General features: G+C 49.5%; 1 long non-coding RNA gene across 1 annotated transcript in view; it reads left to right on the forward strand.

The window, feature by feature from the left end:
- LOC103670058 overlaps nucleotides 1-26825 on the forward strand; it is a 40339-nt gene that overhangs the window by 11676 nt on the left and 1838 nt on the right. The window contains exons 2-3 of the long non-coding RNA XR_570489.2: nucleotides 25045-25187; nucleotides 26063-26326. This is a non-coding gene — a long non-coding RNA (uncharacterized LOC103670058). The remainder of the gene's footprint in view (nucleotides 1-25044; nucleotides 25188-26062; nucleotides 26327-26825) is intronic.

A 26825-nucleotide genomic window follows, 5' to 3' on the forward strand; every position in this document is an offset into this window, starting at 1 on the left:
CACTGTTCCAAAATGGCTTTGAGAGAATCTAGTAGAGATTGATAGGAAGACGTGTGGGGTGACTGGCGGGTCTAACACGATCAGCTCTGTCTCGCTCAGATCTCAAACTCCAGCCCCAGCCATTTCCGTCCCCACACGGCCCTTCTACTCCGACATTCAGACTTTTTGAAGAGGCATCTGTTTTTCACCCCAGCATCTTGAGCAGCCCTATCCAGGCAAAGTTATTTTGGGAGCAGATGCAATCCAAGAGAAGGCAGAGACGCAAAATACCACATTCCTTCTGCAGGCTCCGGTGCCCGGGGGTGGCGTCCCTGCTGCGCCGCCTCACCTTCCCCTACAAACCGCTTCCACGGAAGAAACATCCAAGGATCCTCCCCTTGAGTGACTGTTTCAGAGTATGACCAAGACGTGTATGGGAGAAGGAAATTTAGCTTTTTGTTTTGGTTCGAGAGGGGGCTCCCTTACCGCCTTCTTACATAGCTTCCAGGAGCCGCTGTAACGAAGTATCACAGACTGGAGGCTTAAAACAACAGAAATGCCTTCTCCCACAATTCTGGGGCTTGACGTGCGAGATCAAGGTGTCAGCAGGCCCATGCCCTCTCGGGAGTCTCCAGGGAAGGATAAGTTTCCTGCCTCTCTTCCAGCTGCTGGTGTTGGCAAAATGTTCCAGCTCCTTGGTGTTCCTGGGCTAATCGATGTATCGCTCCAATCTCTGCCTCCGTCACCACGTGGCCTGCTCCCTGTGTGTCTCCGTGTCTCCGTTTTCTCCTCTTCTTTTTTTTTTTTTTTTTAAGATTTCATTTATATATTGAGAGAGAGAGAGAGCACAAGCGGGACCAGAGGCAAAGGGAGAGAGAATCTGAAGCAGACTCTGCACTGAGCTCAGAGCCCAGCTAGGGGCTCAATTCATGACCCTGAGATCAGGACCTGAGCCGAAACCAGGAGTCAGACTTTCAACCCACTGAGCCACCCAGGAGCCCCTCGGTTTTCCCTTCTTATAGAAACACCCGTCTGTAGGTTAGGGCCCACCCCAATCCAGTAGGACCTTATCCTAACCAATTACATGGCAAAGGTCCTATTCCAAATAAGGTCACATGCTGCGTTTCCAGGGGGGACATGAATTCTTGGAAACACTGTTCAACCCAGTGTGGCCACCCTGAGTCAGGTAGAGAGGCAGACGTTACAGAGCCCACCTACTTTTATAGAAAATGAAAACTCATAAGTATTGTCCTCGTGTCCCCCCCCCCCCCGTCCTCCCCCAGAGGTATGACCTGGGCTTGGCTAGTGGGACCTCCCTGCACAGGAATCTATCAGAAGCTAGAGCTTTTTTATAAAAAAAAAAAGAGAGAGAGAAAAGCAGGGGAGGATGGATTCTTCTAGATGGTCGTGTGTGTTTGTCAGCTTCTACCACGGTAAAAAGAATACCCCCAAATCTCAGTGGATTCCAACAGCAAAGGTGTTTGTCACTCATGGTTCCGTGGACAGGATGTTCTAGACTGCTGCTTGGCTGGTTTCGACTGGACTCCCACAGGTTGGGTTCAAGTGTGCTTCACGCCTTTGCAGAGCTGGGGTGGGAGGAGCAGCAGCTCCCTGGGGGATGCGTTCCTCACACAAGATGGCAGGCGAGTGGGACAGGAACACTGCTCAGAAAGGGCACGCGGTCATTTCCCCCAAATTCCGTGGGTCAGAGCAGGTCACGTGGCCAAGCCCGTGGTCAGTGGGACAGGGAAGCTTGGGGTGGAAGAGGAGAGAAGGAATCCCTTCTGGAAAATCACAGAATCTATCACACTAGGATAGCGATATCAGACGCCATATGGAAGTGGTGTCCTTTCTGGGCCGGTTCTGGGCCAACTTCCAATCTCATTTCTCAAGCCAGTTCTGTGAGATACCCAACAGTCTTTGGTAAATTCCTTTGCAGCTTCAGTTGGCCAGAATCAGCTTCTGTGGGACTGGCTGGGACTCTGAAAACCATACTCCAGAATCCTTGGCCAGCTGACTTTCTGACAGATTCAGCCCATCGAGAGAAAGACGGGCAGGGAGGAAGGGGGAAGGGACACCTCTGCAGCTGCTCGATGCTCCTCCCTGTGTCTGGATTCCTTCAGCCCCCTGAGCCTGCTCCGTGGTGTCCTCACAATATACCGGCAGTGGCTGGGCAGTGCCCCCCGCTTCAGGTGTGTTTTCCCGATGAGGCTGATTGGTGACTGGGTCATCTCCAATCACGATCCCAGGTTAGGGACCTCCAGCCTGTGGCATCGCTGGATGTTGTCCCTGCTGGGCGGTCCCTGGTGAGAACCCCACTCTGTCCTGCGCGCAGACGACAGAGGCGTTTGTACCCAGAGTTTTCCTGCAGAAGCGGGGATGTTCCAGCACATACCCTGGGCTCTGGATAGCTCCCCACATGCAGCCCTTCCCTCCTAACCTCCATGCACATAAGTCCCGCTCTCTTTTCTCTGTATTGATGGGCCAATACAACTAGACACTAAATCATTACCCATTGAAAAACTGGTTTCCCTTGTCCAGAGGACCGGAAGAATTCATTCTTCATCTACCACTGGAAAGAGGAGGGAAATATTTGGAAATATTTGCACTGGGGTATATGCTTGGTGGTGAGGGGAAGTCCCCCTTCTTAAATTGTATTGACTCCTTCCAAGGCAGGCATGAAAATGAAGACATTTTCAACAAAACTGACATTTCCATATTTAAAAAGTTCATATGTTGCCTCGGCTTTAAACTAAAATAAACTTAAAACTGCAAACAAAAAGTCATAAATGTTAAATGAACAACATTAACTCAAAGTGATGGACGGTGATTGACTGGCATCGAATCACTGGGAATCACCTCTGTGTGGTTTAATGGGGAAAGATGTCTTTTCTTTTTTTTTTTTTTTTAAAGATTTTATTTATTTATGTGACAGACAGCCAGCGAGAAAGGGAACACAGCAGGGGGAGTGGGAGAGGAAGAAGCAGGCTCTCAGCGGAGGAGCCTGACGTGGGGCTTGATCCCAGAACGCCGGGATCACGCCCCGAGCCAAAGGCAGACGCCCAACGACTGCACCACCCAGGCGCCCCGAAAGATGTATTTTCTACTTGAGTTTTGTTTTGGGTAATGGACCATTATTTGAATCACTGACATGATCACTGTTGACTTTTTTTGGTTTTGAACAATAAACTCCATTTTAACCACCTAGTCATTATTTTAATGAGCCAATCCATTTAATCGTGTACCCCAAAATATAATACAGAGGGGTACCTGGCTGGCTCAGTCAGTAGAGCATGCAACTCTTGATCTTGGGGCTGTGAGTTCAAGCCCTGCATTGGGCAGAGGGCCTACTTAAAAGCAAAACCAAACCAAACACACACAAAATATAATACAGAAAATACGTTTCTTTGTGGCTTATTTATAACCCTACTGCTAGCACATCGGATGGGAAGGACATTAGAGCTGCGAAACCCATCCTTCTATAGAACCACACACTTCTCTCGCCATCTCTCTCTGTTTGAACTCTGGTGAGTTGTTGGCCTGCAGTGATACTGCGTACTGATTCATCTGCCGTGGGCATGACCTTACTCCGAATGGAAAAGCAGGTTTTAAAATTGTGAGGTGAGGGGTGCCTCGGTGACTCAGTCTTTAACCGACTGAGCCTTTGGCTCAGGTCATGATCCCGGGGGTCAGGATCCCTGCTTCTCCCTCTCCCTCTGCCCTTCCTCCTTCCCCCCTCCTCGTGCTCTCTCTGTCAAATAAATAAGTAAAATCTTTAAAAAATAAAAAAATAAAATTGTGAGGTGGCCCTTGGTTCTGGAGTGGTCATCCAGATGACCCAAAGATGAAAACACAACATTCAAAACTTGGTAGAACTCATAGACTTCCTCCCCAGGAATATACCTACAGACCCCAATTTGAAAAGCACCACCCTGAGTTATGAAAGGAGAAGGTTAGGATGAAAAGAGACGGCTCAGGGGCCACATGCATGGACCATGGAGGTGTCCATGGCTGACCTGCAGAAGCAGCTTAAGGAGACCCCAATAGATGGAAGGAAGTGGGGGTGAGTTTCCAAGAACAAGAAGAGATACCTCCTATACATGTGAGGAAGAGATGGCTTCTTCCAGGCAGCCTAGTGCAATCCTGCCCAGAGTGGGGCTCCTTCTGGGAGTAAAAAACGTAAGGTATATGATTGCCTTTCCATGGTGCTTCCTGGAAACTTAAGCTGCAGACTTCTCAAAATCTCAAAAATCAGGAATCCGAAGATTTAAAGAAATCCAGCATAGTGCAATTACAATGTATGTGAATTTGAATGATGAAATCTGAAATAACATAAAAATAGGAATAAAGCCTCATCTTATGCCCCATGATGGAAATACAAAACTCCACCCAATTAAAAAGGTAGTTAAGAAACCGTTAATTTCAAAATGGCGGGAGTGGGGCTTGTTCATGAAATTGCCACAGGGTAGTGCCACTTTAGCAGAGACACGGCAATTCCTATCCTGAGCGGGGTGCACTGTTGCTTAGGGGTGCTGGGACTTCTGAGTTCAAGTGGTCTTGGAGGGGCGCCTGGGTGGCATAGCGGTTAAGCGTCTGCCTTCGGCTCGGGGCGTGATCCCGGCGTTGTGGGATCGAGCCCCACATCAGGCTCCTCCGCTATGAGCCTGCTTCTTCCTCTCCCACTCCCCCTGCTTGTGTTCCCTCTCTCGCTGGCTGTCTCTATCTCTGTCAGATAAATAAAATCTTAAAAAAAAAAAAATCAAGTGGTCTTGGAAATGCTGAGGCTGAAAAACACATCTTTGTTGTCGTCGCTTTCACGGAAAGGTCAGCTGCGATGAAGTGCTATGACGAAGGACAGTCACTGTGATAGCTCTTCCTGTTTGTTTCTGTGCGAGCGATTTGCGAAGTAGAGACGGGCAGAGAGTACATGTTCGGTCTGTGACTCTTGATCTTTGGGTTGTGAGTTGGAGCTCCACGTTGGGTGTACATATTACTTAAAAAAATAAAATCTTAAAAAAAATCAAACAGTGATGTCAATTATACTTCAGTGATAAAAATAAAAAGACAAAAATTTGTTTAAAGTTCAGTGGAAACACAATACTACAATGGTTGTAGAATTTGGGCTCTGAGGATCAAGCCTCCAACTTTATGGTTAGTCTCATGGGGAAATTATTCTTGACTTATTGAGTTGCAAATGATACAAGTCTCTAGAAACCCATCATCGTCCGGGCACCTGGGTGGCTCAGTCAGCTAAGTGTCCGACTCTTGGTTTTGGCTCAGGTCCTGATTTCAGGGGCACAGGTCCTGATCTCAGGGTCCTGGGATCGAGCCCTGCTTTGGGCTTGTCCCTCTCCCTCCCTCCCCCTCTGCTCCACCCTTCCCCTCATGCCGGTGCCCGTGGTCTCTCTCTCTCTCTCAAATAAATAAAACAGTTAAAAAAAAAGAAAGAAAGAAAGAAAAGAAACCCATCATTGTCATTAAATGTGATGGATCACGTTCTAATTCCTAGAAGTAGATCAGCTCTTCTGGAAAGGAAGCCCTGCTCTCCCAGTCTGTCCCAGAAAACCCAATTCACTCCAGGATACGCTAGAAGAAACAAGCCATTTTTTAAAGTTTATGTATTTACTTAAGTAATCTCTACACCAACGAGGGGCTCAAACTCACGATGGTGAGATCAAGAGTCACATGCTCTTCCAACTGAGCCAGCCAGATGCCTCTAAACGGAGTTTTTAGTTCCATTCCATGGTGGGTCATGTTTATACACCTTCTCTCATGTAACCCTTAGAGTTCTACCTGGTTCAGTTATCCACCTGTCCACCCACAGCTGATCTCTTGTCAGTGTCTTTCCTTCCTGCAATCGACAAGGAAGCTGAGGCTCAGAGAGGTTAATTAATTTGCTCAAGACTCCACAGCAGGCAATTTGTGGAACTGGGATTTGAACCTAGGTCAACAAAGCCTGCTTTGTTCCTCTACACCACGGTGCCAGTAACTTACGTGAGTGCTGTTATCTCCGCCATCAGAAATTCAGTAGGAATAAACGGGTGTCTGTCCGTGATGAGGGTGGAGGGAAGGCATTTCTCAAGACGATATCTTGCTCCTTCATAAACTGTAGAACATTCGAAGCGTCCTTGGACAGGATGATTTTAAAGATTATTTAAGTAGAAGTCACACCTTCCTTCCAGACATAATGTCACCATCTGTGGTTAACAGAGTAATGGCATATCTATGAGCAAAACTTCTCCATCAGTGATTCACTCATAAGGTTTTATTTTAGCTGAGTCAGCAACCTGGTAATTTCATGGAGTCAAGGTGAGGTTGAGGTAGGCAGGACAGAAAGGGTAGAGAATTGTGACATAGCAGGAAGGTCAGAAACTACCCATGCTTCCCAATTCTTTGGGACATTGTAATGTTATTTATCCATCCAGTAACCAAACACAAAGGAGGAAGTAAAAGCATGAGATCCTGGATAACTTACTCATTGCCAGATAACACCAGCCTCTGCCTTGTTAATCAGCAACACTCCGGCTGTGTTCTTGATTAAACTAACAGTTGAAATGTAGTTGAATCCCCTAAGTATGATTATAGGGGACGTACACACGTTTTTGTTTTTCAAAATGCTTTTACATCTGTTATCTTAATTTATCTCTGCACAACCTCCGGGCCTCGAGTAAATTTTTATTATAGCACTTATCGCCCCGTAGTTAATGTTTAGTGTATATGTCCGTGTCTCCTGCTGCTTTATGACCTTCAGGGCAGAGACCCTGCCGTATTTATGCGTCTATAAAGCCCTAGCACCTGGCAAGGCACTGGCCAGGGCTTGTTTTCTTGAGAAAGGTAGAAACCCACGGGATAAAATTTAAGCAAAAAGGGGGCTTTGTTTGAAGGAGCCCCAGGGCGGGGGTGCAGCCACGGCTTGGAGGAACAGGAATCACGCTCTCTCACTGTTCCTCATCTCTTGCCTCTTCCTCATTCACACCTCCTCTGTGCAGAAGGGTCTTTCGGGGCTCCGTGGACCCCTTGCCTAAAAACCTGGCTGCCAGCATCTCCGGAACTTGGGCAGGGAGCCCCGAGCCGCATCACTCACTCCGTCCCACTCCCCAGACTCCAGGGGTCGAGACTGTGATTGGCCCAGACGCGGTGAGGTGCTCCCCTCTTGTCCAATCAACTGTGACCAGAGGGGTGTGGTCCAATTGCGGGAACAAGGTTGTTCCTATGGTAACCACTTGGCAAGGGCAGGAAGGAAGGAGGCACAATTGCCTGAAAAGAAGGGGAAGGGGCGGAGTAGCCCAAACAATAGGAGGCCACGTCCCGTATATACTTGGTGCTCCATAAATGCTTAGTGATCTGGCTGGCTCTAAATGCTGGCGGATGCTGGCCTTGTTCTAGTGGCCCAGGTACAGTGAGTTCTTTCTGGCCTCAGGGCTTCCCACATACTCTTCCCCGTGGCTCTTGAGCACCTGCACCCCGTTAGCCTGGCTGAGTCAAGCTCTTCCTTATACGGTTCTACGGTTCTATGTCTGGATTCTCTACCTCTTCAGATGGCCTTTCCTGACCCCCTTCCTGAATATCCTGTTCAATTTCTTCAAAACACTTACCACCTTGCAGTTACTTGTTCACTTCCGGCCTTCCCCCCAAAGATTCTAAGTCCCAGCGGGGGGGGGGGGGGGGGAGTGGACAGCAGGGGAGGGAAGGCCCCATTAGGCAAAACTTTGCCAGATGGCAGGGAGTTTATGATCTTCCCCTCCTCCCATCCAGGACAGACCCTCAGAGGGGTGAAGAGGAGACCTGACCCCAACTCTGGAGAACCAATTCTGTGGAAGTCGGTGTGGGAGTCCGGGGTTGGGGCCAGCCAGTCTTATTTCAACCGTAGGCTGTCCCTGGAGCAAAGTTCAGGGCCTCTCCAACCCTAATGTCCAAGTCAGGAAGGGCCCTCTCTACTCCACAGCACCATGGAGGCCCGTTTGCCTGATAGCTCTGGGATGCAGAGCCTTCCCAGCGGGCCAAACACCCTCCACATCTGAGTCCACCAAGTGGTGAGTCTACCCAGCAGTCAGAGACTCCAGGTAGAAGCAGCCTGGAGGTTCCTCCTTCATGACAAGCTTGCTGCCAGGTAGACCCTCTTCCTTCCCCTGGGGAAACACTATCCTGAGCAAATCACCTTCTAGGAAGCAGTCAGGACTTACCCAGAGGCCCAGGTCAGTGGCTCTCTCCTAGGCCATCGGTCCTGGGCCTCAGGCCTGCTTCTCTTGCCTGCCTATCCATCCCACTGTGATACCACGTATCTGTAGCTCCATGAGTCCTGGGCCTAGTGGCGTTAGTTCTATTCAACCCCCAACAGCCTAGGAAGAGGAGTCACCGCACACGTGACACTTGCCGTACCAGGGAGTTGGCCAAGCGCTTTATGATTGGTGATTCGTTTCATCCTTATGGCAAATACCCTCTGAGAAACAATGGATTGACCTTGACTGGAACCCAGTTTGAAAAAAGTCATAGTAAAAGACATTTTGGAGCTCTTTAGGCAAATCTGAATGTGGACTGGGGGTTAGATGACAAAAAGGAATTATTTTTTTTACTTCTGTGAGTTATGAAAATAATATTGTGCTTGCTGTAGGGGGAAAATATTTTTTTTAGCATAATGAATCACTCAGGGGTGAAATTCAATGATGTCTGCGCTTTAAATAATTCATAACAATGACAACTAAATGAAGCAAATATGGCAGGAAGTGAAACATTGTTAAAGGTGGGTCATGCTATGTGGGTGTTCCTTAGACTACTCTCTCTACTTTTCTGTACATGTGAACATTTTATAATAAAGGGCAAAACATGTTTAATAGGACAGAAGTCGTATTAGTAATCCCGTTTGACAAATGAGAACGCTGAGGCTTGGAGAGGTCAGATGGCCTCCCCGAGGTCACAGAGCCTGAGCGGTGGACCCGGCATGGAGCCTCACGGCGCATGCTCGTGCCGTTCTGCACTCGGCGCGAGCTCGTGCTCAGTAAGTGTTGCGCGAACAGCGGTGCGTTTAAGGGCTTTGGCCGTTCGTACCTCGCGTCCGCGGAATGCATGCTGTCGTCTGCTCTATCTGGGCCCCAATTCACACACCTAGGGCCTTTCGCGTGGTTTCTGGATTGACTGGGCTTCTCCCACGCCTAGTCGCCTAACGGGGCAGCCAGAGGGACCTTTCTGCAGTGTGATCCTGACCCTGGCACTGCCCTGCCTAAAAACCTTCCCGAATTTTCCACCTAAGGTCATGTTGCTGCCGTTGTTGTTGCTTGATCTCTAATATATATATTTTTTTACTTCTCTGAAGAAGTCATAACGCAATTGAAAATGCAAAAAATGCTGAAGAACACAGAGTGAGAAATGATTCTCCTTCCCATCCGTTCAGCCACCCTCCGGTGGGACCCCTGGTCCCTCTGCCTGGAGGCTGTCACTCTACCCGGTGTCCTATGACTCTTTCGAGAACTGGCCCACGTGTATAGAAGCAAAAGGGAGGGGGCAGTGGAGCAGGACCGTCTTCTCCCACTCCCACCCTACTTACCTCCACCCAGAGGAGCTCCGTTTTATCTTTTTATAGCTGGCCTCTTGCATGAGATTTTATTTGAAGGGGCTCCTGGTGCTTAGAAAGCTTTGGAGCTGCTGACCACATCAAGGATGGCATCCGCTGCCCTTCTCCCGCCGGCCATCATTCCAGCTGCACAGTGTCCCCTCCCAGTCAGCTCAAGTTCAGCCACACCAAGCTACTGTTGCCCTTTGTGTCCTGGGCTTTCTTGCCTGCAGCGTTGCCTGCGGCATTGTTAGAATGACTTGCTTTATTTGCCTTTCTTTGCTTCTGCTTGGTGAGTTCATTCTCTAAGATGTGTCTCAAATATCACCTTCCATGTCAGCCTATTGCTCGGCCACAAAGTCCCCAGAAACTTGGCACGGAAGACGACAACTGTGTATTATCTCCACCCCCCACCTCGCTTGCGGGGGTCAGGAATCCGGGATTAGCTCAGCAGGGTTGTGCTGGCTCAAGCCGTGGGCCAGGGCTGCAGTCTCCCCTGAAGGACTGACTCGGGCAGGAGGATCCACGTCCACGCTCACCGACCCGGCGCTTGGCAGAAGGCTTCCGTTCTTGGCCGCATGGGCCTTTTCTGTAGGGCGGCGCCTGACGGGGCAGGTGGCTTCCGTCAGAGCGAGCGAGCCAAGGGAGCGAGACACAGGATACCTGGGCTGGAGGGCACGGTCTTCCATAACCTAATCTCAGATGTTTCCCATCATCACTTCTACTTTGTTCTCTTGCCCGCGCAGACCAAGCCTGGTGCGGCGAGGGAGGCAACAACGCAGGGGTGTGGGTACCAGGAGGCAGGACTGCTCAGCCACCTTGGAGGCTGGCGGCCACAGCTCCCCATCGCAGTCCCCAGGGGATCCACACTTTGTACATGCTGCTTACCAAGCTTTTCCCACTTTGTCTTATGGGTGCTTTGTTTCACTCCCAGATCCCAAACTTTTTTTTTTTTTTTTGAGGGCAGTGGTTAAATTGTATCCATTTTTTCCTTTATTTTTAGCCTCAGGTCAGGTCAGAGTATTTATTCAATAAGTGTCAAATTAGGGCGCCCGGATGGCTCAGTCAGTTGACCGTCTGCTTTCGGCTCAGGTCATGATCCCGGGGTTCTGGGATCAAGTCCCACATGGGGCTCCTTGCTCACCAGGGAGTCTGCTTTCTCCCTCCGCCTCTGGTGTGCACTCTCTCTCTCAGATAAATAAATAAAATCTTAAAAAAAAAATACATGTCGGGACACCTGGGTGGCTCATTCGGTTCTGTGTCTGCCTTTGGCTCAGGTCTGGGATCCAGTTCCACATCGGGCTCTTCACTCAGGAGGGAGCCTGCTTCTCCCTCTGCCTCCTGCTCTCCCTGCTTCTGCTCTCTCTCTGACAAACAAATAAGTAAAATCTTAAAAAAAATAAAAAATAAATGTCAAATTAATGCTGAAAGAATGAATGAATAAATGAATGGATTAGTGGCTATCCAGGTGGATAGTTCAAAAGACTAGAGGAAAGAGCATGAACTATTATATGAGGAATTTCCCCCATTTTCTGCTGGTCAAGACACCTAAGGACTTGTTGCTCAGAGCTCACTTCCTTTTTCTCTGGTTACTTCTCCTTCCCTAACACCCTGTGGCAACAGTGTCTGAGGGCTGGTTACCGTGTTGGTATAAGGCCATCCCGGCTCCCCCTCACGGCTGACTGGCCCAGGGCCGAGCACCTGACCCAAGCTTGACCAATGGACTCCTTCTCCAGGGCCTCTGAAACTGGGACCGGGAGAGATCAAGCTTCAGTCTGGCTGCTTTCTGTCAAGAGGGGCCTGAAAACTCCTAACTGTTGGCAATAGCGATTCTTTGCCGCATGGACAGGGGAGCAGAGAAAGCCAATCTACCACATGGGGAGAGAAGAATGCAAACAGAGGAAGGAGAATGAAGAGTGCGAGGAAGGCTAGGCCTAGTTGCAAAAGCACTGCCAATTCCAGCTCCCAGTTTGATCTGAGACCCGGCTACAATCCAGCTTGGTCCCCACAACATACCCTTGTGTTGTTTTTTTTTTTTAAGATTTTATTTTATTTATTTGAGAGAGAGCACGTGTGCACTCACACACAAGCGGGGGTGGGGGGCAGAGGAAGGGGGAACAGCAGACTCCCCGCTGAGCAGGGAGCCCGCTGCGGGGGCTCCATCCCAGGACCCTGAAATCATGACCTGAGCCCAAGGCAGACACTTAACCAAGCCCCCCGGGCGCCCCGACCCTTATGTTCTTACAAGGAATGGGGTTTGAGCAAGGGTGTGCTGCCGCTGACTTGCGCTGGCTCATGGAAGCTTCTGGAACAGATTGCTCTGATGGCATCACAACGGAAAGGTCCTGCCGCAGTGTTTACACCGCAGAAAGTGACAAATGCTACAAATCGGGGATCCCTCACTAAGAGCTGGTTATTAAACATGTACAAGCATGCCACTGGGTTTACGACCGTTCCAGGGGTTTCTGTAACTTACAGCCCAAAGAGTCTAAAACATCTGGGCAAACTCCTACTCGTGCTTCAGGACCCAGGGCACCTCCTGTGAGAAGCCCCCCCCTGGTGTTTGTGAGAAGCTGGTTCTCTACGTACTCACAGTGCCTAGGACACACCAGGAGATAATCCAGAACCCAGAGTTCCGTGACCCAGGCCAGGGGTAAATCAGACACCCCACCTAGGCAATAAGTGCCTTTTGCCTTCGAGTGAAGTCCATGTCCCTTAGCATGGCAGGCTGGCTGTCCAGCGGTGGCCCCCGCCCTCCTGGCGTCTCCAGGCTCTTTCCTGCCAGCTCCTCCCCTGCCCGCCCCATCCCTGCCCCATCTCCAGCTCTCTGCCGCCTCAACCTGTAGCCCAGAGTCTCTGCCCCAGGAGTGGTCAATGCCCTGGGGAATCTGATAAAGATCTCAGACCTTCGCCCCAGAGGACACACGCATGCAGAGGCCCGGACGTACGTTTGCATCTGGTTTCAGGAGACTCATGGACAAATCTCTTCTTTTCTCTGAGGCCCTTCCTGGCTCCCACATGCCATGTGCCCCCACTTTCCACCAAGCACAGCTCGATCTCATCACCCTGGATGCCTCTACAGTTCACTTCTGAGTCTTTTGCTATCGTGGGAGTTTCCCTGAAGAAGCACCTGTGAATGCCTACACAGGTGACTGAGGGATGACAGGTGTGTCCTGACACCCCAGTTCTCATCATGAAATCGGGGTGCAGCTGCAGACACAGCCTGCTGTCTAAGCACAAAGGCGCGTCACTGGTGATGGCATCAGCAGCGCTAAAGGGAGAAAATGCCAACCCAAGACAGGCGGGGACACACGCGGAGAACGAGGACCAGGGATCACCGGAGCCTGTATATTCCTGGCACCGGTGACTCAGGTGTGGCGGTGCCTGGGGCAAAGGTGGAGGAGTCATGGGGAGAACCTAAACTTTGGGGTCCTAGGGATCCGGGTTCGGATTCTGGCTCCGTCACTAAGGCTTGTGACCTCGAGCAAGTCACTTTGTGTCGGAGCCTCCGTGTTCTCTTTACTGAGTCACTGTCAAGATTAAAAGAGACAGTGTCTATACGACGTGCCTGGGATACAGGCGATGGTCAGTAAAAGTTAACGTCCCCTTTTCTGTATTCCTGTCATGCTTGTCCCACACAACAAAAAGCCACTCTGTTAAACTAAAGCCAAACATCAGGATCTCAGGGGCCTGGGATCAAGCCCCGCATTGAGCTTCCCTGCTCAGTGGGGAGTCTCCTCCTCCCTCTGCCTCTGCCCTCCTCCCTGCTTGTGCGCTCTCTCTCTCTCTCAAATAAATACATTCTTTTTAAGTTTATAAAAAAAAAAACCCAACACTAAAGCCAAACAAGAAATGTATTTGCAAGGGAGGCAGAAGCTGCTTACTGTCCCTCAATTTCTGTTATTCCTTTCTTACGTGATAAGATAATTTTGAGCGAGGTGCATAGTTGCTCAGCTAAATACTACATTCCCCACCCCCACCTCCCTTGCAGATTGGCACGCCGTGGTAACTATATTCCAGAGGGTGGAACGCGACCAGAAGCGATACAGACGACTTCTAGGTTACGTCTTAAAAGGGAAGGCACAGAGTTACCTCTTCCCTCTTTCCTCCTGTCCCCCTGGCTGGAGCAGAGATGTGCTGGCAGGAGGTGGGGCAGCCATACTGGCCCATGAGGCAGAAGAAGAGTATTGAGGAAAAACAAGACAGAAGGAGCCCTGGGCCCTAGTGACTTAGCAGAGGAGCAACAGCACGCCAGCTTAAGAGCTCAGAGAGCGAGAGAATTAAACTTGTATTTGTTGAGCCCATTGTCAATCTTTGGGTTTTGTTACAGCAGCCAAACCCATACTCTACCTAATACTCAATGCTATAGACTAAATATTTGTGTTCTTCTAAAATTCCTACGTTATCTTTTAAAATTCATATGCTAAATCCTAACTCCAGTATGATGGCCTTTGGAGGTGGGGACTTTGAGAGATGAGAGGTCATGAGAGTGAAGCCCTCGTGATGGGATTAGGGCTCTAACAGAGACCCGAGAGTGCTCCTTGCCCCTTCTACCATGTGAGAATAGAGCGAAAGGAGGCAAGTGGGCTCTCACCAGAAATGAAATCTGCCGGCACCTTGATCTCGGACTTCCCACCTTCCAGAACTATAAGAAATAAATTTCTGTTATTTATAAGACATCCAGTCCATATGGTATTTTTCGTATAGCGGCTGAACAGACTAAGACACTCAGTAAACTCCTCAATGGAGCTCACAGCCCCCAAAAAGAGCCCGATAAATATTTATATTGTTTTGGTTTTGACCTTTGGGAGCTTGTTCAGTTGGCTCTGGGTTACTTGGATATACACATCTCATTTTAGTTTTTGAATATTTCCTTACATTTGGCACAAGATGTTCTAGGCTCGGGGCACCTGGGTGGCTTAGATGGTTAAGCATCTGCCTTCGGCTCAGGTCATGATCCTGGGGTCCTCAGATCGAGCCCTGTGTCAGGCTCCCTGCTCAGCGGGGAGCCTGCTTCTCCCTCTCCCTCTACTGCTCCCCCTGCTTGTGTTCTCTCCCTCTCTCTGTCAAATAAATAAATAAATTAAATCTTTTTTTTTTTTTTAAAGAGGTTTTGGGCTCATCTTGTGATTTCCACGTGTCAGCCTTGGAATTAGCCATTTAGTCATGAGTTTTAGCTGTGCTGGCGGAAATGGGGATTAGAAAGCAGACCCGTGCTGTAGGTGTGCTCGGGGCTACGAGCTGCCAGTGCCTCTAGACTGTCTTGCAGCCAGAACTGGGAAATGTGTGTGTATGCGTGCGTGCACACGTGCATGCGGGTATAGACAATACAGGCATCTAATATCAATCTCTGTAGCTCTGTATATATTTAAAAACCAAGAGTTTACGCCAACTTCTCCAGTTCTAACTCAACATACAGGGTTTCCTCTAGTCTTCCCCTCTTCCATAGGAAGTTACTCCCTTCTCTGACCGTGAGAAACGGGATCCCATTATCTTCACTCTATCTCCATGTTCCCTCAGTCCCCCTGCTGCGCAAACCAACCCCTTGACCACTCAGGCCCCTCCTCGGGCTGGCCCTGTCATGGCCTCAGCCTGACCAAAGAAAGGGGGAAGGGACCAGATGCCTATTTTAACATCATTCCCTTTCCTTTCCCCCTGCTGAACAAATAGCCTCCTTGTTACAATGTGGCCTCCCACTTAGCTTGCTTATAGGCACAGAACGAACTTTCTCTCCTGGAGAGAACATTTCCTCCTCATCTCCTGGAGAGAACATTTCCTCCTCATCCCTTCGCTACAGGAAGCTGGGATTGCATTTGCCTTCTGTTTGGAGAGAAAAACACACTAATTAAAAGGGGTGCCTTGGGGCGCCCGGGGGCTCAGTTGATTCAGCATCTGCTTCAGCTCAGGTCATGATCCCAGGGTCCTGGGATCGAGTCCCGTATCTCCTTCTGCCTGCCACTCCCCCTGCTTGTGTGCTCTCTCTCTCTCTGTCAAATAAATAAAAATCTTTAAAAATAAGAAAATAATTTTTTTTTTAAAGGGGCACCTTTGCAGGAAGACGTCGGAGGCACAAAGCCTGGATGTTTCTCCAGCACTAGCCATGGGCCGGGGGTTCTCTCCCTACTAGGGAGTCTGACGCCCAAGTAGCTATTCTTTGAGAGTATCCAGCTGACCCCCTTCTCACCCTCTGACCCCGTCCTCAGTTACAACCACAAGAACAACACAAATATATGTACCAGGTGTTGTGCTGGAGGATTTGTATAAATTACCTCTTCCAGTCCTCACAGAAATATTAGGGGAGGCACTGGTATGGTCCCCATTTCACAGATGAGAATACTGAGTCTTAGAGAAGGGACGGAAACTGCCCAAGGTCACATAACAAGTGTCAAGGCAGGACCTGAACCCCGGCCAACCAGCTCTCCTGGCCTGCTTCAGCCCGTGACCCTCATGTCACCTGCACCTGTCGGGCTGAGGCTGCACGTGTTCTGGCTAGTTCTGGCTTTGTCCAGGAAATAAAACTCTGGGCTCACAAAAGATGTCTGTGCAGGGGGCCCTGAGTGGCTCAGTCAATAAAACGGCTGCCTTTGGCTCAGGTCATGATCCCAGGGTCCTGGGACTGAGCCCCAGATTAGGCTCCCTGCTCAGCAGGGGGGTCTGCTTCTCCTCATCTCCCTGCTCATGCTCTCTCTCACGCACTTTCTCTTTTTCAAATAAATAAATAAAATCTTTTTTAAAAATGTCAGTGGCAAGCTTTTTAAAAAGTGCTAGGGGCACCTGGGTGACTCAGTGGGTTAAGTGTCTGACTCTTGATTTGGGCGCAGGTCATGATCTCAGAGTCCTGGGATGGAGTCCTGGGTTGGGCTCAGCGCTCAGCAAGGAGTCTGCTTGTAGATTCCTTTTTTTTTTTTTTTTTAATTTATTTGACAGAGAGAGACAGCCAGGGAGAGAGGGAACACAAGCAGGGGGAGTGGGAGAGGAAGAAGCAGGCTCCCAGCGGAGGAGCCTGATGTGGGGCTCTATCCCAGAACGCTGGGATCACGCCCTGAGCCGAAGGCAGACACTTAACGACTGCACCACCCAGGCACCCCTGCTTATCGATTCTCTCTCTCTGCTCACACACTCTCTCTCTAAAATAAATAAATAAATCTTTAAAAAATAATTTTAAAAAGTGCTATTATGTGATATTTATTTATTTATTTATTTATGTATTTATTTTTAAAAAGATTTTATTTATTTATTTGACAGAGAGAGAGACAGCCAGCGAGAGAGGGAACACAAGCAGGGGGAGTGGGAGAGGAAGAAGCAGGCTCCTAGCAGAGGAGCCTGATGTGGGGCTCGATCCCATAACGCCGGGATCACGCCCTGAGCCACAGGCAGATGCTTAACGACTGCGCCGCCCAGGCGCCCCATATTATGTGATATTTAACACAGGAAAAAAAGTATCATATGTATGTAAGTTAGAAAGCGTAATAATAATAAAACACTCCCATGCCCCTAAACCTACCTCTCAACTTAAAAATACACTAACAAGTTTAAAAAAAAATAAGCTTAATCCTTTATATTTTTAGAGATCTGTTGCGTTTCCGAAATGCAAAACCTTTTTCAGTGTAGTCTCCTCACTGGAACCCTGTATATGCCCCGCGGGTTAGCCAGCTGCCTCCCTCTGTCACTCTTTCTCTGAGGGGAAGGTCCTGGACTACTGTGTGTTTATTTTATTTTATTTTTAAAAATTTTTAATTATTTTTTAAAGATTTCATTTATTTATTTGAGAGAGAGAAAGCGAGAGAGGGAGAGCAAGAGCGGGGAGGAGGGGCAGAGGGAGAGTGAGAAGCAGACTCCCCGCTGAGGAGGAAGCCTGATGCAGGACTCGATCCCAGGACCCGGGGATCATGACCCAGAGCCGAAGGCAGCCGCTCCACCAACTGAGCCATCCAGGTGCCCTTTGTTTGTTTTGAAAAATCACACTTTCATCAGCAAATCCTGTGCGTTTTACTCTCAAAATACATCTGACCACCTCTCACCTACTCCCCTAACCCAAACTACCGTCATAGTTGGACCATGCAGGGCCTTCCCACCTCCCCTCCATTGGGCAACTGCAGTGAGCTTCAGCAAAGGGTGGGTGGGAATCAGATTGTATCTCTCCCCAGCGTGATCCTGGCAGTTGGGACGTGCCGGTCATGACAGCTCAACCCTGAATCCTCAGCACTGACCAACGGGCAGGCCCAGAGTTCTTGGTCCCTGCATGGCTGACCAGGCCTTCCAGGGCTCGCCCCTTCCTTCCTTCCTTCCTTCCTTCCTTCCTTCCTTCCTTCCTTCCTTCTTTCTTTCTTCTTTCTTTCTCTCTTCTTTCAAGATTTTATTTTTAAGTAATCTCTACATCCAACCTGGGACTCGAACTCACATCCCCAAGATCACATCACACTCTTCCAACTGAGCCAGCCGGGTGCCCCTTCCAGCGCTCCTTGGAATGGGTGTTCCTCTCTCCTTCAACTCTGGTGTCTTCACACTCACTGTTCCTTCGGCCTGGAACACTGTGCCTCAGGTATGCTCTTGGCTCCTTTCTTCCCCCTGCAGGCCCTGTGCTCATTTGCACATTTGCCCAAATGCTCCTTTTATAACATTCACAGCGTGAAATAAATTCACAGATAACGAAATCTCCTTAAGCCCATACTTAAAAAAAAAAAAAACCAGAACAATAGGATATACTGTAATTTAAGAAAGAAATAAAAGAAAGTCAATATTTAATAATTAAATATGTATTTTAACATAAATGTTCTGGCAGCAGTCTGCTTTTATACCTAGAGGTATTGTAAATGTGACAGTGACAGATATATGTTGACTCAAACTCCACAGGGATGTGATTTCTGAAAACAGTGACCAACCCTTGGTGGAGTCCCAAGCAAAACAAAGTATAACTTTCCCTCTGTATACATGGTTCTTGAATTCCTGAAGATGCACGGAGTGATAACTCTGTGTACAAAATACTTTGTGCTTAATCATAAAACCAAGTTAGGTTCCAGGCTTGTATTATAGGTATATTATAAGCAGATTTTTCACCTACATGGATGTCTGTTGGAACATTCTAGAGTCGCACGAAGGGTGTTAGTCTTCAACCCTTCATCCTTTCATCTGTCTTGTGCATCCGAGAATGTCTGGTGTCCCTGACACAGGACAGCTAAACGCCTGGTGTGTTCCCCCCATGAGACAACCCCGGACATTTCCTAAATGTCCGCTAGGCGTCGCTACTGCCCAGAGAGAACCGTAGCTGGGCCTCCGTTTTCTTTTTCTTGGCATCCACCCTTCCTTGATCTTGTAGACGACATTTTCCCCTCTTTTTTGGGGTCTGTGTGGTGCCCGTTTTCAATACTAGAATGTGAGCTGCAGGAAGGCAGGGCTTTGTCTCTCTCACGGACGCACACCCAAGGCCTAGAACAGCGCCTGGCACACGTGGGCGCTCCTTGAAGTAGTGGGTATAGGAGTTGTGTCCAGGATTGCCCCAATTTCCAGCCCTAGACACCTACCTTACAGTGTGTTCGGGATCAACTCAAAGAGGAGACAAGCTTTGGAAGTCAAAGTTAACTTACATACAGCCCCCAACTTTGTACAACATTGAGATTTTTGTATCTATTTTTAAAGATGTAATTAATTAATTAATTAATTAAGAGAGAGGTGGGGGAGGGGCAGAGGGAGAGAGTCTTAAGCAGACTCCCTGCTGACCTGAGCTTAAACCAAGGGGCGGATGCTTAATCGGCTGTGCCACCCAGATGCCCCCACATTGAGATTTTTAACAGAGTGACCACCACCACCATCCCTTTCATGGCTCAAATCATATTTTAAACAAGTCTTAGAATAATAACAACAGTTAGTGTTATTCACTAGATGGGAATCACGCGCCCAGCCTTGGTCAAGATAAGGATCATCTCTTTTGATCTTCTGGGAAATCCCTTGAGGGAGGTGCTATAGTTACCCCCATTTTACAGATGGGGAAACTTGCGACTCAGTAGAGAGGCTGGCAAATGTTCTCAGTGCCCTTCACCCAACCAAATGTGAGGCCTGAGTTTTGAACCCCAGGCACTCCCTGTCCACACGTGGAGGTGTCCACTCCTCTCGAAATGCTCTGGGGGGCACAGAGCAAAAAGTCTGGCTCAGGAACTAGAGACCTGGGTTCAAGGTGTAGTCTTGCCACTAACTTGCCACGTGACATTGGGCAGGCCACTTGGGCAGGCCTCCTTATCTGGGAAGTGAGGGGGTAGAGCCTGTCAGGGAAGCTACTGACCGGCAGCCACGTGCATAGACGTGTTGCTGTCTACTTCTAGAAAAGGAAATAGACTTTGCCTTGAGGCAGCCAGGGGAGCCCAGGGGGGCTCAGGTGGGCCTGGTACTGGCTCAGGGGGCAGCACCCTGCAGGAGGCAATGGGTCCCTTCTGGCCTGGAGATAGAAGACCAGAGGGGAGGCGGGCTGTGGGTGGGATGGCTGGCTTCTCTCTGAAGGGCGGCCCAGAGGGCCGTGGAGCTGTGCTGGGTTTCCACGAGTCCCCAGGACACCTGGTGCTCCTGACCAACGGTCAGAGTCCAGGAGAAAGGTCAAGGTTCACACCGCAGAAGGCAGAGGGAGGCTCCTCAGAGCGTTCCCAGTCTTAGGTTAGAAGATAAAAACTGCTGAGTCCACCCAAGGGAGTTGGAGGTTGGGCATGAGAGGCAGAAGCGCTTTCTGGAAGTCAGGGTGTGGATGCAAAATGGGTTTCCCTGGTGGGGGGGAGCGTTCTGGGTGAGGAGACACGTCCGAGAGCTTCCAGCAGGGAAGGTCCTTAGGGGCCTTCCACACCAACACATTGAGGAGATGGTCCCTGACATCTCTCTCAGATCAACCTCTCCCCAGGGGCCCCCATGGTCTGCATCTTAAGGCTAAGTGCTTTTTCTCTGTCCGCACTGGGCCTTGAAAATCCTTGAGGGGCTTTTCCTCAGGGGTGACAGGAAAGAAGCCACTCTGACCCTCTTCCACCAACCCCTCTGGGCCCAGTGCTGCCTGGATATTTCTGGCTTTCCCAAAAGAAAACAAATCTTTACCCACTAATGTAAGCCGGCAAAATCTTTACCCAACAAAACAAACAAACCAACTCTTCTAGGCCTTGCTTGCCCGGCTTCCCAAATATGACATCGGGGATTATGCCTTTGGAGTCCAATCCACATGGATAATCCCACTCCCAGGAGCAGAGGAGGGACTAAGCCCAGGTGGCAGATAAAGGTCACATTCACACTGAGGTGGCTTGAAAAATTGGATGGGGCTCTTCAGGGTGGGCTGCCAGATAAACTACAGGAGGCCCAGGAAAATTGGAATTTCCTACAAAACCCAAATTAAAAAAAAAAAGTATACCGGGGCACCTGGGTAGTGCGGCCGTTAAGCGTCTGCCTTTGGCTCAGGGCGTGATCCTGGCGTTCTGGGAGGATCGGGCTCCTCCTCTATGAGCCTGCTTCTTCCTCTCCCACTCCCCTCCTGTGTTCCCTCTCTCACTGGCTGGCTGTCTGTCACATACATAAATAAAATCTTAAAAAAAAAAAAGTATAATATATCCTGGGACGCCTGGGTGGCTCAGTCGGGTAAGCATCTGACTCTTGATTTCAGTTCAGGTCTTGATCTCAGGGTCGTGAGTTCAAGTCCCACATTGAGCTTCATGCCTGGTGTGGAGCCTATATACACACATACATGCATACACTCATACATACATAAATAAAATAAAAGTATAAGTATATCCCACAACCTATCTGGGGTATACTTATACTAAAAAAATTTTATTCTCTGTGTATTGGAGATTCCAGTGTAACTGGGCTTCCTGTATTTTAATTTGTTCAATCAGATAAACTTGGGGGCTGCGTGTAAATAAATATGGTAAGCAACCAGGGCTAACCGGTGTCTTTAAAGCACATGAGGCCTTGTCAAAGAAGGACCTCCCCCGTTGGGGCGCCTGGGTGGCACAGCGGTTGGGCGTCTGCCTTCGGCTCAGGGCGTGATCCCAGCGTTATGGGATCGAGCCCCACATCAGGCTCCTCCGCTAGGAGCCTGCCTCTGCCTCTTCCTCTCCCACTCCCCCTGCTTGTGTTCCCTCTCTCGCTGGCTGTCTCTATCTCTGTCGAATAAATAAATAAAATCTTTACAAAAAAAAAGAGAAGGACCTCCCCGGTAATTCAGGTCATTTACATATGAAGACGTGGCCTCATTTGCACTGGAAAAAACAGACCCTGAAATGGGCGCTCTCAGAGCCGGAATCACTCACCATTTTAAAAGCTTCCCGGGAAGCCCCAGTCAGCATTAGCCTTTGGGAATTCCTTTGATGTTTTGCTGCTGAGGGAGTTGGACCCGTTATTCCCCTCTGAGGAGTCGTTTCCAAGGACGGCCCCATAAGGGAGCTGTAGGGATGGAGACACCCAGCACGGTCTCGAAGCCTTGCTAACAGGTCCGTGGCGGTCCTGGACTTGGGCGAGTTGCTTGCTTAGTCCTCACGATCAGACTGAAACCGGAGAGTAAGTCTGGTGTCCAGTATCAGGGGACTAGTGAAGTGGGTTGGAGGCCTCATCACCAGGCAGAATGGTAGGTCATTAAAACTAATGACTATTAAGGCTGTTCCAACAAAGAGGATTTTTTAACGAAGATTTATTTATTTGCTTGAGAGAGAGAGAGAGAAAGAGAGGGAGGGAGAGCACGCATGAGCAGGGGGAGGGGGTGAGAGAAACTCAAGCAGGTTCCACACTCAGCATGGAGCCGACTTGGGGCTCAATCTCATGACCCTGAGATCATGACCTGAGCCCAAACCAAGAGTCAGGCTTGACTGACTGCCCTGCCCAGGCGCCCCCCCCCCAACAAAGAGTATGCTTCATGAATGGGGAGAACACGGGATAAACCATTAAAATAAAACTTGTTACCTGTTTCTAGAGAAGATGCTGGAAGGGAAATCCATGCTAACTGTGACCGTTAGTTTTTGCTTCCACGGGTCTCTTTTTTCCCAAAAATCCTTTACTGAGCGTGTGTTAATTTTATTTTTAACAAACAAAACCAAACTAAAAGTCTTCTTCAGTCCTTCCTTTCTTCCCAGGTAGCCATAGTGGAATCCAGAATCTACCCCAGGTCATCCCACAGTGGCCTCCACTGTCTTTCTCTCACCCACCCTCCCTCCTTTCCACTAAACTCAAAATAATATTTAATAAATGCCTCTTAGGTACCAGGCCCAGGCCTGCCACAGAGCAGTTGGAATCTGGAGTTGAGAAACACTCAGAGCCTGCCCGAGGGTGTTCCAGCCCAGTGCTTTCATGTAGCACCTGCTAATTAGCCACACAAGACTCACCTCCTCAAGGAAGCCTTCCAGGATACCCTCTCCTCTTACGTCCACAGAGCTCCCGACGTACTTACCTGATTTTCCCACTAGATCATGAGCTTCTTGAGGCCAAAGGCTGTGTCTCTCTCCACTGCCTCCCCAGAGAGTGTGACTGGCCTCAAGGGATGTTTGCTACGCGAACGCTTCCTACATCCCACACACGCATGTGGGTAGTGGAGGGTGCCTCGCCCTCTTCGGTTTGTCATTTTACTTTTCTTAGTCATCGGCTTGCTTTCTTCAGGCCTGGCCTAACGTAGCCTCCAGAGGACTCAGAGTTGCCACACAGAGGTACCCGAGAAAGGGGAGGCTTCCTCTCACCTCGCCTCTCCCGTCAGCGCCTTCTCGTTCATTCACGGACTTGAGTCGATCCGCAGAAATCTTGGACAAGCAACCGGCTGACGTACTGTGAAACGCCTCTATAAAAGCAACTTTATACGGGGTCCGATGTAGCATAGTTGGAGGGTAAAACGGGAGTCATTTAAGAGTAAAAAAAAGAAGAGCGGAGAATTGACAAACGCGTGACCATTGAGAGCAGGGGTCAGCAAACCTTTTCTGGCAAGGCCCAGATGTAAACATTTTCAGCGCGCAGGCTGCCCGGTTCCCGTGGCGACGACGCAGGTCTGTAATCGAGGCAGGAGCCGGGCCGTGGACAAGACAGCAAAGAATGGGCGGCTCTGTGCCAAGAAAACTTGATTTGTGGGCACTGAAATCCCAATTTTGTGTAGTTTTCACAGGTCACGAATTCTTCTTCTTTGGATTTTTTCCCCCCAACCATTTAAAAATGGGAGAACCAGGGGCACCTGGGGGGCTCAGTCGGTCAAACATCCGACTCTTGATTTCTGCTCAGGTCCCCATCTCAGGGCCGTGCGATCGAGCCCCGCATCAGGCTCGGTGCTGAGCGTGGAGTCGGCTTCAGATTCTCTCCCTCTGTCCCTCCCACTGCTCGCTCGCTCTCAAATAAATAAATAAAATCTTAAAAAAAAAAAAAAGAAAGAAATGAAAATGGGAGAACCATTCTTAGCTGCTGGGCTGTACCCAAACCAGGCTCCGGTTTGCTGGTCCCTGGTGTACAGCTCGGACTCAGGGGTCAGTTCCAGTCTCCCCAGGCCCTCTCAGCCCCTCAGTGTCCTCAGGTGTCAAATGGGAGGACTTGGCTGTGGCCCCGGCAACACTCCTACAAAAGGATCCTTATGAAGACTGCACGTGACGTTGCGTGTACGCAGTCAGAGCCTTATAAATGCGTGTGTGGTGGCTATTTCTTTTTTTTACTTTTATTTTTTTTCCTTCCAGCACTTTCTCTATTTAAAATTAGGGAAAAAAAGTTTTTATTAAGCTTTTTACTTTGGGGCGCCTGGGTGGCTCAGTCGGTCAGGCGTCTGCCTTTGGCTCAGGTCATGATCCCACGGTTCTGGGATTGATTCCCGCCTTGGGCTCCCTGCTCAGTGGGGAGTCGGCTTCTCCCTCTGCCCCTCACCCCACTAGTGTTCTCCCTCTCTCATGCGCGCTCTCTCACTCAGATAAATACAATCTTTAAAAAAAAGTTTTGTTTTTTTTTAAATTCCAGCACAGTTAACACACAGTGTTTAATACGTTAGCTGCAGGTGTATGCTACAGTCATCGAACAATTCTCTACGTTACTCAGCGCGTGTCATAAGTGCACTTATTTTTTTTTTAACTGTAAAGGATACTGGGTAGCTGATTATAAAGGATGCTGCTGCTGCTGATTTTATGATTCATTTCTCCCCATGGGCTGGGAGAGTGCAATCGTTCTCAATCCCCACGTGCGTCCAAGTATCTGTGGGCAGACTGTTTCATTTCTTGTGTTTCTTTATGTTGATCTCAGGAGCAGACGATCTTAAGAATTGTAGTCTTCATTTCATGGCACAGTATCGTCACTGGAGCGTGCAAGAGGCCGCTCTTGTTTATTTTTTGAGTCCGACTCTCCCACCACGTAAGAATTCTGATCCACCGGTCTGGGGTGGGGCGCGGACAGAGGTATGTGCTTTCAGAAGGTCTTCAGTGAGTCTCACGTGCGGCCAGGGAACCACGGAATTCGTGTGCTATTACAGTTGCTAGTATCCCGCTCGTCAAAGTCACCCCAGGCCCGCTGAATCTGGAAGAAGATTCCAAGGGATTCTTGTGCTCATCCAGGCTGAAGAAGTCATACGTCATGTGTGGGTAATGCTTCCCTTTCTGCAATTGACGTGTGCTTGAAAGTGGCATTGGAGAAAGATGCTGGAGATGGAATCCTATTTTCGAAGGCATCGGGTGCTGGTAAAACACCAACCATTGAGGTACATGGGCTGTGAACTTGTTGTTTTTCTCTCTCTCTCTCTCTTTTTCTTTTCCTTTTCTCTTCTTTAATTTAGGTTTCTGGTAAAGCAAGGTCCCTCTGTAGTTTTCTGTCTGGCAGAGCCCAGAGGGCGGGACTGTGCCAGGAAAAGCAATCTAGGACTCGAGAGGCCACCAGGGGCCTCTTTCCCCATGACCCCAGAGAGTGGACGTCACTGGGGCTCATGGGGCTGCCAAGGGTGGGCTGTGGATGGCATTTCTTAATATAGTTAGTCAATAGCTATGTTTTCTAAGTGCCACAGAGGACTAAAGGAATGTCACTAAATGTCTGGCATGGAGGGAACTGATGGCTTGCAGAGGGACATTTCCCAGGCCTTGGAAGGAGAACAGATATTGTAGAAGGGGGTTTTCATGGAGACAAATCCCCACGCACAGGCCCGGTCACTGCTTTTTTACCACTTTGGCTTTGGGTCTGAATCCAGTGGTGTGTGCATGGGCCAAGGAGGGTCTGGCCTGGCCATCCTTGGAGCTGGGCGCTGCTCGGCTTGTGGGCAGAGCTGGCTGCTGTGGCCTTTCTCCCTCTGCCTCAGTTTATGAGCCGGGATAAAGGGCGTGTGGCCGCAGCTAGCTGCATTTCGAAATGGGATTACACTGCCTTGTTTCTGTATTTCCTTCCTTCTTTCCTCTGGAGGTCTTGAAAAGAAGGTTCCTGCCCTCCACCCCTCTTGGCCACTTCCCACAGTAACAGAGAAGGGTAGGAAAAGCCCAGCATGGGGTTCAGGCCCCCCTCTGCCATCACAGTGTGACTTTAGCGGGGCATTTCTCCCTGGAGGTCCTCATTCGATATAAGGGGAAACCCACACTCCCATCTTTGCAGGCTGGCTGCAGAAGTCCTTCATGCAAAGTACGGAGCAGCTCTCTGCAGACCACGTTCTGGGGCTCGGCAGCTGTGTCTCCTCTCAATGACCATCTCTTGACTTGCACCAGCTCCCTCCCGCTACACCTGCAATGCCACTTTCCATCTCTCCTACCCCACTTTCCCAGGGGATGGCAGCTGACTGAAGAGTTCGATCCGTTTTGCAACCCCTGAGGAAATCGTGGATTTGGGCAAAATTATCATTTGGTGTTCAGATCAAAGGAGGTGTGTCTTTGGGGCGCCCGGGTGGTGCAGGCAGTTAGGGGTAAGACTCTTGATTTCAGCTCAGGTCCTGATCTCAGCGTCGTGGGATCGAGCCCGGTGTTGGGTGTGGAGTCTGCTTGAGATTCTCCCTCACCCTCCCTCTGCCCCCTCACCGCCACCGCGTGTGTGCGGGCTCTCTCTATTAAAAAAAAAGTGTGTCAGCCAGGGAATGGACAACAAAATTGTGGCATATTCACCCAATGAAATAAGACAATAAGGGGGGAAATTCTTCTTCTTCTTCTTTTTTTTTTTAAGATTTTTATTTGTTTATTTGACACAGAGAGGGACAGTGAACACAAGCACGGGAGTGGCAGGCAGAGGGAGAGGGAGAAGCAGGCTCCCCGCTGAGCAAGAAGCCGGATGTGGAATTTGATCCCAAGACCCTGGGATCGTGACCTGAGCCTAAGGCGGACGCTTAACTGACTGAGCCACCCAGGGGCCCCAGGGGAAATTCTTGATA

Source organism: Ursus maritimus, unplaced genomic scaffold, assembly GCF_017311325.1.
Source record: "Ursus maritimus isolate PB19 unplaced genomic scaffold, ASM1731132v1 scaffold_25, whole genome shotgun sequence".
NCBI classification, from domain to species: Eukaryota; Metazoa; Chordata; class Mammalia; order Carnivora; family Ursidae; genus Ursus; species Ursus maritimus.